Source organism: Dermacentor albipictus, chromosome 2, assembly GCF_038994185.2.
Source record: "Dermacentor albipictus isolate Rhodes 1998 colony chromosome 2, USDA_Dalb.pri_finalv2, whole genome shotgun sequence".
Lineage (NCBI taxonomy): Eukaryota > Metazoa > Arthropoda > Arachnida > Ixodida > Ixodidae > Dermacentor > Dermacentor albipictus.
In genome coordinates, this window is record NC_091822.1 from 15,787,414 (window position 1) to 15,800,019 (window position 12,606).

A 12,606-nucleotide genomic window follows, 5' to 3' on the forward strand; every position below is an offset into this window, starting at 1 on the left:
GTCCATAAGTACACAACATCCAAGCTCATCGTTTCTCACCTCAGCCAACCTCAAGCTCCTGCCAGATACCCACCAGCTATCTCAATGTGCGCCTCCCGGTTCGACAACCGGCTTTCTTTAGGGGGTAAGGGATGTACTAGAGAAGGAGCCCGCACCATGCAAGTCCTGTCGAACCCCGTGGGCTAACCCTTTAAAACAGGACCTTTAGCCTCACTCATGGTGGTAATCTCTCCTGTGGCGTCCCGAAGCACTGTGGGGCGCTCTTGGGTTGAATAGATACGCCCCGCCACAGCGTTGAGATCTCATAATGGCCGAGTGCCTTGTGCGCGCGTGCCTAGTCTGCCAAAACTGCGACGGATGCTAAGCCTGACGGCTGCCTCTTATTGGACAAAGGTCCCCAGCAGACCATGCCTAGAAATCGTGATGGAAGGCCCTTTACAGCTGTGAACCCTCACAAGCAGTCGAGCACCTGACCGGGACCCATGTCTACCTATAGGAAAATTCCGCGGCACGGGGATTCGAACCCAGTGCCTCCGGCATCGGGGGCGGAGGCTTTACGTAGGGGTCACCTCTGCGGCGCAGGACCATCTAATTTTCCAGCAGCTTACGTTGATATTCATTTCTTTCTTTTTCTTCTAACATGTGTTGCTGTTTGTATGCAAGTATGTTTGTTGAATTTGCTTGGCCCGTAGCTACTGTAAGTATGTCTCTTCTGCCATGTGACGGGGCCCGTGCGCCCATGGAAAACTGCTATGACATCTATTTTGTGCAGGAGCACCTACAGTGTATTTACTAGTAAATCAATTGAACTGATTGCAATCCACTTCATATATTCCCCCGTCATTCTATGTCATCACATTCAGGGTACCTCCATGGCCTGTCTTTTGGAGCAGGGAAAGATTGCCTAAAGACGTGGCTCCGCCAAAATTAAATTGTGAGCCTGAACGTTCCTAAATGGCACAGTGTGTTATAAATAGGGCTCCATTTTTTCGGTATTTATGTTTATATCCAGCGAAAGGCATAGATATTTCAGTGGCGTGAATATAATGGTCACACTTCAACATTACCTCCGTGCATAAGCTTGAGAAGTGGCTAATCACTTTGAGTATGCTAAAGTAAGCAAAAATTGAGGGCTCACTAGAGAGTCGAAGCAGTGCCACGAAAGAGCGAGCTACTCGAATATCCAGCCGAGTCGTGCTCGCAGACTATTTTGAACTGCTATCTCAAAGCATAAATTCATATACGGTGTGGCAGAGTAAAACAAAACAAAAACAATTTTTGTGTTTCTATTGTTTGCATGTTGGCACTGAAGCAAAAAAAAACTTTTTTACGTAGAAAATGTGCGCAGCAGTGTACAGCATTTGTCGTACGTGAAAGCGAATAATTGTGCTATTGGCGTCAATAACAAAGCAAAATTCATGCCATTCTGTTGCTCTAAGCAGGAGCGTGCATACAGTTTCAATATTAGCACAACACTGGCAGACCAGTCCCACCGTGCCAGTGTTGTCTCAACTGGCCTGCGAAGGACTGATGGATCTTGCTCCAACCTGGGCAGTGCCAGAAGCTTGTACGCTATTGTCAATAGAGGCATCTGTTTTTTGTAGGTTACTCTTTATGAAATGGCACACTGGTTATTTTTGTACAATGTCAAAACAAAGAAAAATGAAGACATTTGTTCCCTTCAACCTAAGGAATTTAAATTCAAATTTCTGCAGTTAAGGTGACGGCGTCCATGTTTTGGGACCAAGAAGGGATCACCTTGGACTATATTTAAGTGGGTGCTACAGTAACAGCAGTGAACTATTTATCACTGATGGCAAAATGAGGCAGATTAGACCAACAGGCTTTTAAAAGCAGGTTTATCCTATAGGGCATGCGTGCCACGGCCGATTCCATTCCCTGAAAGCTGAAGAGCAGCTCGACAAGAACTTGCTAATCAGACGTAAGCGGAACAGATGCCACTAGACCTGAGGTGTACAAATTGTACGCCTCATGTACAAATATGTGCAATGTACAAATATCTGCATAAATTTACCCACAACTTCAATAAAATGCCTGCTAGATACAATGTCCCAATTATTCCTTTAGACACTTGTCAAATTAGCCCAATTGTGTTCTCGTACCACGAGACAAGGGTGTATGAAAAATCACGCCAACCATTTGGTGCATTGTGCTGTGGGTTGCTCTATAAGATACCTCTCAGCTGTGGCAAGTTCTATGTGGACCAAACGGCCCAATGCCTAAATGGCTATTTGAGGGAGCATTCAAACAATTTAAATAAACCGGATGGTGCAGCGCACATTGCAAGGCCTGCTCATGTGAGCCGTGCTTTTGCACATTATTGGCTTTATGCATTGGCATTACACATTGGCTTTTTGAAGCGCAACTTGCAAAATTCATCTGCTGACGTGCGTAAATTAGCATACCTGACATTCGTACGCCCGCAATTAGAATTTGCATCAGCTGTATGGTCACCACACAAAGAATATTTAATAACCATGCTGTAACGCATCCAGAACAGAGCTGCCCGATATATAACTTTGAATTTTGATGGAAAGTCAAGTATAACGCAGATCAAGCTCAATATTTCTTTACAGCCCCTAGACATCCGCCGGAAGATTGCTTTGCTCTGTCTATTTCACAAATATGTTCATTCCGATAAGCCATGCATATTACCCCTCGAAACTCCCGTCCGTACGTCCTCAAGATTACATAATCATTTTAGCTTCAAGCGCATTTTCGGTAAAACCACCGCTTTCAATTTATCTGCTGTACCTCGTGCCATATCCCACTGGAATGGTCTTCCCGATGATATCGTCACGATAACTGATCGTAAAATATTTCGTGAACGCCTGTGCGCGCTTTTTACATAATCTCCTTCCTTTTATACATCTGCTATGCTTGATCATGCTGTGCTTTGTTTTGTTTTTAGTTCAGCCACTGTACAGTTGTCTTAGGTTGAAATTTTAAGTTGTTTCCATCGTACTTCACAGTTCTTTGTTACATTGCCCTCCTTACTCCATGCCCGACAGGGCCTGTAAGGTGTTTTCTAAATAAATAAATAAATAAATTATGATCCTGGGCAGGAGTAGCAACAAAGCAGCACATGAGCTCACGAAGGTATATTTTATCAAAGAGATTGTGCACATGTTAGTAGCACTTCAATTGCCTTAATTCCCCAGACGCGCACCTGTTTAATGTGGATTTGTAGTAATACTAGACAAACTAGCACTGTCACAACACTCGCCTCTTGCGTGTGCGCAAAATTTGTACCCTATGTTCCATCCTTTGAATCATTAAATCAGTTGGTAGCTCGCACTTTCATGCGCCCTTCCTCTATAAATATCTTTTTGCGCCCAAAAACAATGTGCAGAAGACTTCGCCAACTTGCCCAAAACGATGTCCTAGTCAGAGTCAAAAATCTCCTTCAGAGATTTTTTTATTATAATGAGAATTTGTCACTGCACCGCACTCTGTTCGAACAAAGTCTTCACTGATAAGATGGGAGAAAAGAAAGGTTATAGAGACAAAGACTGTCACATTATCACCCACATATATTCCCTAATGCAATGCCTAAAAGATTTTTTTTGTTGGACAAGAACATCAGGGTAAGGCTCAAGCCCTATGAACATTCTTTTGCTCAGATGAAGGGATTAACCAAACAAACCCTGCGAAGTCAAGTCATGGAAGATTCATACAATAGAAACTTGGCATTTGCTTGAGAGCGGCATGCATGGTCCTGCAAGCCCACACGGGTCATATTAGCGTGCATCGCACATATATAACCTAATGCATGTTCCTGCAATAAACCTACATCGTATTTGAGAAAAGTAGCGAGGAACATTTGCGCAAACCTGGTGCCTTGCATAGCGCTATCAAAAGAGCAATGCTAAATAGCAGCTTAGCAAACTAGCTGGAAGAAATTGAAGAAAATTTTTTGGTCTTCAAGACAGTCAAGCTTTACAACAAAATTGAGCCACAGTAGAATTATGAGCAGCTGGGCGATGTTCTGCAATATTTGTCTTCATAGTTTACATTAGCGTTGCGGAACATGTGCCTTTTGAACTGTGGCCAGCAGGTGCTCAAGCAAGTCGCAATTCGCTAGCCGCCAAAATCCGCGAGAAACAAGGAAACAGTATGAACATGCAAGACAAGAAACAGAGGTAAATGCGACATCGAGTGCCATATAAAAATTTCAACAGCTCACTTACTCAAGCAATATCTGCAACAGCAATTCGACGAAGGATGAAACGTTTTTTTCACGATCGATGCACAACTATAAGCGGCAACTGCAGCAACAAGCGCGTTGAACGAGTTTAAACGTTTTTACCATAAGAGAAAAAAGTGCTGCCAAACTGAGAGGCCACATGTGCCTCATTCATAACAGCCAATTCAACAAACAAGAGCAACAGCACTGACCAACGCTAACAGGAGCTGCACAAGACCACACTACCAACCATAAAGGCGCTGCAAGGCATAAGCAAATGAGCTGCTCCAGCATTGCGCCCAAGTGTCGCTCGAGATCGCAAGCTCGAACACCATCCGGTTCTTCCAGCGCAACTAACTAGAACAACATTCTAGCACACAATACAGTAGAAAACCGTAAAATTGTGTTTTAGCCAAGCTGAAAAGCTCAAGCAGCTCCAGCAGTGCGCGCAAAATTATAAACCGGAACACGCCATACTTACATAAACAACGTCATCATAACTGTGACGTCACTTCTGTGCGTGGCAGCAGCGTGTTAGTTGGTATTTCATTTGTACCACGCGCGTGTCACCAATTACCGCCTAAAGTTTTAAGAGGCTTTACGGCCGAATTGACTGTAGCGCACCAAGCGGATGGTATTAACATCTTCCGGCTTCGGTTCTTGGAGCGCGCGTTTTGAACGCCAGTTGGTACATGCCACACCTGCTCCGCCAATCAGCGCGGCATTTATCATTTTTTTCGCTTCTACTGCTGAACTATGCGTGGCCTGGCAAGGAATCGTTTTATTATTTAGTAAAAATGATTGCGAACGATCTTTACAAGCCTCCACCGAATCTGCGTCACGTGCAATTTCATAAAGAAAACGCAAGACGTCTTCTGAAATGATGAAATGGTTATTTTGCTCTATATAAATGCTCGTTCCGGGCTTGTGAATTCATCCAAAGTTGTGGCAACAGGTAAGCAGCACTCGTTGCCGTACGAAGCTCTACAGGATGCCATCAGCTGAATAAAGTAAATTACAAGCATGCAGCATTTCGGTAGATTGACCTAACAGGAACATAGCGTGTAGAGCGAAACGTGTGTAAGTGGTGACTGAGCGGCATTACAAATAAATTTACTTTGCAAATAGACTCCCAAACAATGTCATGAAATCTGAAGAAAACATCCGTTTTATAGCATCCCTCCATTCCCGGGCATTATTTTCTGCACTTTTAAGAGCACAAATACGCGTGTGACTGCGCGTTTCCAAAACAACTTGGCCTCAGTCGACGCGATGGTACGCCGAGCACACCGAGATGGCTACAACAAAGGCCACGTTACCCGCTCGCAGAATGCCTTCTAGTCGCACTCAAGACATATTCGTGGGTGCAAAGCCTGTTTTCAGTCGTTCAGAAGATAGAAATGTGAAGTTCTTGAGCTTCTCGGTGTTATCTTTTACGCTTCCTGCTGGCGCAAGCAACACACTCCCTTGTTATCACTCTCGGCAATCGCTCGTCGCGTTTTCGACAAGCGTGAGTACCGAAATAAGGTTTATACTGTTGCAGGGCCATGAAACGCGTCCCAATCTTGTCCCGCTAAAATTCAGAACACGCAAAACTAACTCACTATGGGCGGCTTGCTTTTTTGCTAACAGCTTCACAACCCCAGGTGCGGTGAGCATGCCTCAAATGTATCCCAAAAAGTTACCAAACGAATTACAATACTTTTTGGGGTCAGAGAATGCGTCATGAACTTCTACCAGTAAGAATCAGTACACGCGAAACTGCGGCACACAGCAGGCTGCTTTTCGCTAACTGTGCCACTACGCCTAGCGCGGCCACTCTGCTTGAAAAGTATCCTAAAAAATAGCGAAATTAGTCGCAAAAGTGTCGGGGGTGCGAGAAAGCGCCAAAATTTGTCCCGGTAAGATTCAGTACACGCGAAATTGCCGAAATAAGTTATAATAATGCTTGGGCTCATAGAAAGCGTCGCAAACATCTCCCAGTACAAGTAATTAATTCAAATTAACTAGGCTTGGACGCCGGAGCTCTTTTTCGATAACTGCGTCACTACATAGGTTCAGTTTTGTGCAGTATGCCTAAATGTGCTTGACGTGCGTCGCAGACTGTCAAACAAGATTCCTCACCTTGCTGTATTCCAGCAGTACAGTGGTGCCATGTCGAAATGCAGACGGAACATGAGAAAACGCCGGGAGCCCAAAAAAAAACGGGCTGCATCCAAAACAGAGGAGTCGCCGAGCACGCGAGCTTCACATGCGCAGCCGGCCTCGCTCGCTCCTGTGGTATGTCCATAGAATAAAGAACCAACTTAGAGATAGGAACCTTTCAGCCATGGACTCAGCGACGTTACGCAGGCTCCAAACAGACACATACATAAACCTACATAAACTGCATATATACTACCCAACAGCATACAAGGACATATGCGCGTGGTGTGGGAGCACACCAACGCTCTACCACATCACATGGGAGTGCACAGCTCACACAGAAGAACAAGAAGATAATAACACGAGAGCGAGGTGGGAGGCATTGCTATCCAGCTCCGCCCTTGGGGATCAGCTCAGGCTCGTCCGCAGGGCAGAAAGGATGGCGAGGGCCAGCGGTGCCTTGGAATAGGGGCCCGACCACACGGCATTACCCCGTTTTAGGGGCAACGAAGTTCTTTCAACGAATAAAGTTTTGTTCTACTTCTTCTTCTTCTTCTAGAGAAGGGAAACTGTACCTTCCGCAGTGGTTTAAAAATAAGCAGCGGCAGCGCATGCAACTTGCTTAGGTGGACGCCAGATGACGTTGCTCAATCCGGAAGCGGAAGTGCACTTTTTTAAGAGCAAAATTCAATATGGCCGTTTTTTGCCGGTCGCCACGGAGAAGGGAAACTAAGGAGAGGCCCTGACGTCACTCTTTGTGAATCTAAAGTGAAGCCGGAAGTTGGCGTTGCTCATGGCGTTGCTCCGCCTATCGCGCCAGCTCTCCTCTCTTGTTTACATTTCTCGCGAAACCACGCCGCGCTGCGCGCAACCGTGCTGCCCGGACCCGCGCGCTCCGCAGCAATACTAAGCAATCGTTAGCACGTTAGCATGATTCCGCGAGAGAGGGCAACGTTTCCCGCGGCTATTACTTTGTCCGTAGCCATTGCCGTGGCGCGGTACATTGCGTACAGCGTTGCATGCGTGTTCATTTCATGAACTTTAGTTCCTGCTGTCCCACCTGGCCACAGCAGCAACCGGTAGAGCACGGTCCAGATAACGCAGCGCAACAAATCACGGAGACCAACGCAAACCTGCCCGCACGGCGCCTTTGCCATGGTACGAAAGCTACGGAGCAATACCTGTGAGCGCACCGAAAAATAACAAAGCCGCCATTATGGCCCGAAAGGCGGGGCCACTACAGCAAAGAAATAAAAATACCGCAAAACAAAGGGTTAACCTACTACGTCATTTCCTCCACACTTTGCTCCAAGCGCGCGGAGGGGGTACGACCTCTCTTCAGTTTCCTTCCTCCATGCCGGTCGCGTGCGCTGGTACGCGCCGTGCTTGCCCTGCCGGCTATGCGGCATGCCTCAATGCCTTCGCTGCCGCGTAGCTGGTGTGTTCTAATTGCCAAGAGCCTCTACTGATGCCCATGCAAACAACCCACACGTGAATGAACAGAACGTGCGACTTTATTGGCAGAAGAAAAGCAGTGTACACTCTCGTGCAATAGAAGAAATCAAATTTGCATGTCGAGATACGGGGAAGAAGAAAACCACGGAGTGCGGGCGTGCTTTGTGTCCGCTCCTCTATTTTCCTATGTTTTTGGCGAATTATCGAGCTTCTCGTGCTAATTCTTTTTACCAGCGATCGGCGGACTCGTCAGGGCTCCCCCGACACCAAGTTTCACCAGGTGGGCCCATTTTCTGGCCGATAAGCAGCGCCTTTTGTCCCGCCACGCAGGCGGGGCAAGCTAAGCCTATCTCCACGTAGGCCACTATTGCCCGGCCGCCGTGGCGGCGGGGCGTGCCAAGCCTACCGTGTCGCCGGACCCCCTTGGAGCTCCCAGTCTCCGATGGCAAAGTGCCAGGCCTTTCCTGACGTTAAATGGAAGTTTTCCAGCTATAAGGAACATAGATTAGGCCGGAAGATTTCGGCGAGGGAGCGGGGTGGTGCGATGTCAAGAGGAAGAAACAGGCCGACGGTGCGACCGAGTCGGCGCATAACCAGGATGTGCACATATAGCGACGGACGGTATAGCCACGTCGACTACGGGAGTCACCGCAGCGCAGTACACAAGGAAGTACCCCCGTCAAGTGCAACAGGCTGCCATGGCAAGCCGAATGCCAGAGTTACCGCCGGACGATTACAAAATAACCGTACGCCCCCGCGGCGGTTTCAACGTGCGCGATTACGGGACGGAACGCATTTACTGCTGCCTACGTAACGCGGCGGGTGTAGGCAGAGAAGCGGTCGGGGAAGATAGCATCTGCCTCAACGTTAAACAGAATGTCGTGCGGCTCAGCACGCCGTCTGAAGACAGAGCCAAACGCTACGGAGCCATTAGCAAGCTTTGCATTGGAGACCAAAATTTCGAGGCGAACACCTATCAAGCCGCCCCGGAGAACACTTCCAAGGGCCTGATTCGGAACATTTCCAAGATCGAGAGCCCGGCAGACACCATCGCTTATCTAGTGACGCAGCGCAGCCCCGGAATGCTGCACGCAAAACGCATGAGCAACACGGACAACATAATCGTTTTGTTTGACGGATTCCACGGACCGAGACACGTATATTACGGACCTATGCTCGTCAGATGCTCCCTCTACAGGAAGCAGATTGAGGTGTGCTACGAGTGCGGAAGGCTGGGACACCGTGCCGACGTGTGCCCAAATCCCAACGATAAGATTTGCCGTGGATGCGGACTCAACAGTCCGCCGCCTGACCATCGATGCGAGCCGCGGTGTCGACTGTGCGGCAAGGGACACTTCACGGGAGACCGCAGATGCAAGGCGAGATACAAGACCCCACACATAGTCAAGCGTCGCCAACTATAGCGAAAAAGACAAGAAGAGGACGAAGCAGCCACAGCGTATGGCAGCGGTTACAACAGCAGCAGTGGTTGTAATGGCAACGCAGGCTACTACGTCAGTTTTCCAGAGATAGACCGTCATTCAGTCACCGACAACCGAAGACACTCGACTAGCCGCGGCAAGAAAGACGGCGCAGGAAAATTCCGATCCCACTCTTGCAACCGAGCAGAGAGGCCGAGAAGCACGCCGATGACGCGCGGTGGCGGCGGTCCCGGCCCCGCCGCTGTGGGCCACATCAACCAACAAAGTCAGCAGCAGCAGCTGTGGCAGCAACAAGGTCACAGGAGCACTGGGCAACAGCCCACGAAACAGGCAAGCAACTATTTCATGTCTAAAAGATATCTTGAACGGCTAATTCAAAAGCCTAGTAGCTGTCTTGATCAAGACATTTTGTAGCCATGGACGTCTAGAAGTACTTCAGTAAGCCCTGTTAACGTTACGCTAAAAGTTGGCTAATGTACAGCTTTACAAGAACAACTGAATACTTTTATTAGACATTCCCTCAAATTTTTGCGGCAGCTGTTACAGAAACACGACGTTTGCCCAGAGTTACATTTTATTTTAAACGAGGCATGGACATCAGAAAAGAAAAAAAGTTTATATTGTCGGATAGAGTGATGCACAGGTAGTTTTTCCAGATGTGAACCATGGGAATAGTGTAGTGCAGCCTCATTGGTCAATTAGTGCTTTTAATTAGACCAATCGATTGAATGCCGCCCGTCAAATTTATTTTGCAAATAAAACAAGATCTGTATTGTATGCTGATATCATTTTACTGTTCGCCCATTGACCTAAACAAGAACATCTCTGCATGAAACACGTCATTATTCACAAAACTTCGCCCTGCTGGGTCTTCACCAAATTGAAAGTTTCTAGCAAAGAAAAATTTTGTGAGTTATGCTGCAGTTCCGGCAAAAATTACATCCTGCTTTCAGCTACAGGGGGCACAATAGCCTCACACCAGTATACTAAACAGAACGCTGTGCTAGGATAGTACACATCTGGAAAAACACTCTGCGAACACCCACTCTAACTAGCAATATAAATATATTTTTTCTGTTGTCCATGCTTCATTTAAAAGTAAATTGTAACTTACTTTGTGGGTGCCTCTTGTAAGGTAACGCCACATGCTTGCACAGCATCACGTAAAAATAATGGGTAATCATCACGTAAAACACCGTCCATTAGTGAATTCCTTGTACGTTGCATGTTAGCAGAACTGAAAGACAAATCATAATACGCTGTTAGTTTTTTTTCTCATATACTGTACGATAAACTGTTCATGCAAAAAGATGATTACAAGCGAAAATGCAGCAAAACATCAACTTCACACCACGTCCCACACTCATACTTTATTACCTAATAAATGAGAAAAGATGCAGAAAGTGTAATTAACAAGAGTGGCAAATAGCAGCAAAGATGATCATGGACAAATCTTGAAGATGATTGCCGCCGCTGCCAGAGCAGGCCAGGCTTCGTAGGAGAGCACTGGCTGCCCACAAAAGCTTGCTGTGACAGGCCACGCGTGAAGGTTCTTGTAGACATAGGCAAGCAATACCTGCACAGAAGAGGAGAAAAAAGGCGAGGGAGGAAATGGGAATATTGAAATTGGAACTTCAATTAGCAATATGTGCTAAGTAAGAAGTTTGCCTCTCATTACAAATAAATTTAAGCACTCCTTTCTCTTAAATTACGGGTATCTTAAGGTATGTACGCGATAATGTTTAAAATGACTAGTATATTTCCTGGCATATAGTCAATAAATTGCATAGCAGAGTGAAAGTCAGCCTTTAAATAAATATATGGTGTTTTGTGGCTAAAAAGCCACTTATCAACCTGTCAAACAAGTCTGAGAGGCTCCCTGCAAAATCTAATCAGTATAAAACAGTAATGCACTCTGCAGGTAAATGATGTACTAGCTTAATTAAAAAGTTAAATGGCGTTTTACATTGTTGAACTAACAGCAGGTTCGGCATTTTGCACTGCCTAGCTGTTACCTTTCTTTCAAACTTAAACATGACACAATACAGAGTAAGCAGGTAGCATGCAAAGGAGGACTGGTGATAAAGTAGTGTTCCAAAGCAACACTCATAGCGGAATCAATCACTTTTGTTGATATATTTTCATTTAACCCTAATGGCTTCGGGCAATACCTCACACAAATGTTGCGTAACACAAAATTGAAAGTATCTAATGATGGGATCAAACGATAACATGGTCCACTGTCTTGGAAGTGTTAGCATGCTCTTTGCGCGAGGAAGAGCAAAGTGATTCGTATAAGGAACAAATTCATCAGTGCATCTATAGCCTCAGGTAATTCTGAGCATCTATGTTGACTCGCAATTGAGAAGCCACTGCACACAAAAAGGTGTATTCAAGAAATGGTCCATGCCGAATAATTGCCCACCTAGTAAAAAGACAAATGTGGCAGGCTAATGGGCTAGGGCTAAATTGATTGCTAAATCATAATAACACCTCCAATGATATTATTGTAATAGTTGATAAAAAACAGCACAGGCAAAATTGCAGTTATGACAAAATTTTAAAAGCACCTCTGCAAACTGCTGGAACCCTCAGCATTATGCCTGTTCTACACGCACATATGTTGCAGCGCAATCTATATCTCAGACGCTGGCACCTCCCCACATCAATTTGTGATCTCTTCACAATAAGGTTAAAAAGCAGTCTGGCACAAGCTACCTGGTGTGATCCATATTGCAAATACGCCAGCCAAGTGCTGGCGGTGGTAGAGCGAAATTGAAGTTTGTCCTTGTATGGAAGCCTCGGCCCATGTTTTATAAATTCTAGCAACAAAGCACACCTTTTACAACACACATAAATCTTAAATTAGACTGCTTGCTGATGCTGTACAGTAAATTCCTGTAAAGAAAATAAATCACACAGAAAATATTTAGACTACCAAACTAATCAAATACTGGCTTGAATACATTTGTGCATTAGGGAAGCAAGGTGCAATGTACACTATTGTAGCAAATTTTTACTCATGTATGGAATACTCATATGACACAACAGAGTTAATTTGCGAGTTCTTACTTAGCACTGATTCCCTACAGTTAACATTTGTGAGGCTTAGGGGGAAACTAGTTAATAGTAGAACTGTGTATGTACACTGGCACTGAGAAATTGGTTATAATAGTGGCAGCCTATAAAGGACCAGTGCAAAAAAAAAATGCCCGTTTTGAGACACCAACTAGCTATTTTACCACGAAGCGCTCCCTGGCCTTAACCCATATAAAAAGCACTGGGAGGACCAGATGTACAGTATTGTACAGATGTACAATGTACTGTACCAATGTACAGTACATTGGCTTACACTGA

General features: G+C 45.8%; 1 protein-coding gene across 10 annotated transcripts in view; it reads left to right on the forward strand.

Moving 5' to 3' along the window:
- Positions 1-12,606, forward strand: part of LOC135910875 (testis-specific serine/threonine-protein kinase 1-like) — a 371,556-nt gene that overhangs the window by 223,112 nt on the left and 135,838 nt on the right. The gene's annotated exons all lie outside the window — the stretch shown is intronic.